Raw genomic sequence first — 3180 nt, 5'->3', positions numbered from 1 at the left:
AACAAGAGCAGAACTCCATCTCAAAAAAAAAAAAAAAAAAAAAAAAAAAGAAAGAAAGAAAAGAAAAGATATTTAAAAAATGTGAAACGAATGAAAATGGAAAAACATCATACCAAAATCGATAGGATACTGCAAAAGAAGTTTTATAGTTCTAAGGAAGAAGTTTATAGTAATAAATGACTGCCTCAAAAAAGTGGAAGGATCTCAAATTTAGAATCTAATATTACACCTCAGGGAACTAGGAAACCCAGAATAACCTAAACCAAAATAAGTAGAAGAAATAATAAAGACCAGAGCAGACATAAATAAAATAGAGACCAAAAAAAAAACAAAAAACCCCGCTACAAAAGATCAATAAAAGAAAAAGCTGATATTTTGAGAAGATAAACAAAATTGGCAAAGTTTTAGTTAGATTAACTAAAAAAGAGAGAGAGAGATGACTCAAGTTAAATCAGATTAAAAAAAGAGACATAATAACTGAAACCATAGAAATGCAAAGGACCGTACAAGACTATTGTAATAAACTATATGCCAAAAAATTGCAAAACATAGAAGAAATGAATACATTCCTGGGCACATGCAATTTACCAATATTGAATCATTAAGAAATCCCAAACCTAAACAGACCAATAATGAGTAACAAGATCAAAGCATTTATAAGGTCTCCTACCAAAGAAAAGCCCAGGACCTGACAACTTTACTGATGAATTCTACCAAATATTTAAAGAACCAAAACCAATTCTAATCAAACTATTTTAAAAAAGTGATGAGATGAGAATATTTCCAAACTAATTCTACAAGGCCGGCAAGTACACAACAACAACAAAATGACTACAGGCCAATATTCATCGTAAACATAGATGCAAAAATCTTCAACAAAATGCTAGCAAACTAAATTTAATAATACATTAAAAGATCATTTACCATAATCAAGAGGGTTTTATTCCAGGGATGTAAGTGTGGTTCAACATATTCAAATTAATGTGACACATCACATTAACAGAATTGAGGACAACAATCATGTGATTATTTTAATAGATGCTGAAAAAGGGTTTGATAAAATTTAACATCCTTTCATGATAAAAACTCTCAACAAATTAGGTATAGAAGGAGCATACCTTAATACATTAAAACCCATATACGACAAACCCACAGCTCACATCATTCTGAATGGGGAAAACTTAAAAGATTTTTCTCTAAGATCTGAAACAAGATACCGATTTTACCCCTTTTATTTGAAGTTCTAGCCAGAGAAATCAGACAACAGAAAGAAATAAAGGTCATTCAAATTAGAAAGGAGAAGTCAAATTTTCCCTCTTTGCAAACAACATGATCATATATGCAGAAAACCCTAAAGACTCTATGAAAAACTGTTAGAAGTAACAAATATAGTTAGTAAAGTGGCGGGATACAAAATCAACAGACAAAAATAAGTATCATCTGTGTATGCCAATAGCGATTCATCTAAAAAAATAAATCATGAAAGCAATAGCAACAAATGAAATGAAACAAAATATAAAGTGAAAAACTTAAGGAGTTGAATGATCGCTACAATGAAAACTATAAAACACTAATGAAGGAAAATGAAGAAAACACAAATAAATGGGAAGATACCCAGTGTTCATAGATTTAAAGAATTAGTATTCTTAAAATGTTCATATTACCCAAAATAGCATACATTCAATATAATATTCATCAAAATACCAATGGCATCTTTCACAGAAATAGAAAAACAATCATAAGATTTGTATAGAAATACAAAAGATCCTGGATAGCTAAAGAAATCTTGAACAAAAAGAACAAATCTGGAGGCATTATACTATCTGACTTCAAAACACACTACAAAGCTACAGTATCAAAAGTAGTATGCTATTAGCATAAAACAGACACATAGCCATTGAAACGAAGACAAACAAACCTAGAAATAAATGCATATACTTACAGCCAACCTATTTTTGAAAAACGCACTAGGAAAACACATTGGGGAATGGTCAGTCTCTTCAATAAATAGTGCTGGGAAAACTGGATATTCTACAGGCAGAGGGAATGCAACTACACTCCCTACTTCTCACCATAAAGAAAAATCAACCCTAAATCCATTGAAGACTTAAAAAAAAAAAGACCCAAAACTATGAAACCCAAAACTATGAAATTACTAGAAGAAAACAGAGAAAAAAATTCACAAACCTGGACCGAACAATGATTTTTTGTTTAAGACCTCAAAATCACAGGCGGGAAAAGCAAAAATAGACAAATGGGATTGCATCAAATTAAAAAGCTTTTGCAAGATAAATGAAACAATCAATAAAGTAGAAACAACCTACAGAAGTTAAAAAGTATATATCTTACAAGGGGTTCATATCCAAGATACATAAGAAACTCAAACAAGTTAATAACATAAAATGAAATAGTTTGATATAAACACGGGCAAAGTACCTAAATTGACATTTCTTAATACATACAAATGGCAAACAGGTATATGAAAAAACTGCTCTTGCAAATCAAAATGACAATGAGATATCACCTCACCACAGTTATAACGGCTATCATTAAAACAACAAAAACTACCAAATGCTGGTAAGAATGTGGATAAAGGGCACATTATTGGTAGAAATGTAGATTACTATAGCCATTACATACAACAGTATGGAGGTTCCTCAAAAAAGTAAAAATAGAACCATCATACAATACAGCAATTCCATTACTGAGCAAATAGCCAAATAAAATAAAATAAGTATGTCAAAGACATATCTGCACTTCCATGTCTATTGCACCTTTTTACTGTGTTATCATAAAAAAGACTCAGTATACACAAATTATAAACTATAATACACTTAAATATATATACATATACATTTAAAAACTAGAATATTTATGCTTGAAGACATAGTTACTAAGCTCAAAACAACCACAAAATACTTCTGTGTTATTGTAGTGTTGAAGCTGGATAGACATTGGCAAGATCTTAAGATATCATAAAAATTATATATATGAGGCAGATATATTTCCATTAAGCCTCAAATAGTAATACTATTCGCCATAAAACACAGGGAAATCTCATCTTGTTATAATAACATGCATGAACCTGGATGACATTTTGCCAAGAGAAATAAACCAGGCACAGAAATATAAACTCTGAATGATGTCACTCATTTGTGGAATCTAACACAAGATGATCTC

Source organism: Pan troglodytes, chromosome 11 (assembly GCF_028858775.2).
Source record: "Pan troglodytes isolate AG18354 chromosome 11, NHGRI_mPanTro3-v2.0_pri, whole genome shotgun sequence".
Taxonomy (NCBI): Eukaryota; Metazoa; Chordata; class Mammalia; order Primates; family Hominidae; genus Pan; species Pan troglodytes.
This window is presented reverse-complemented; position numbering follows the sequence as displayed.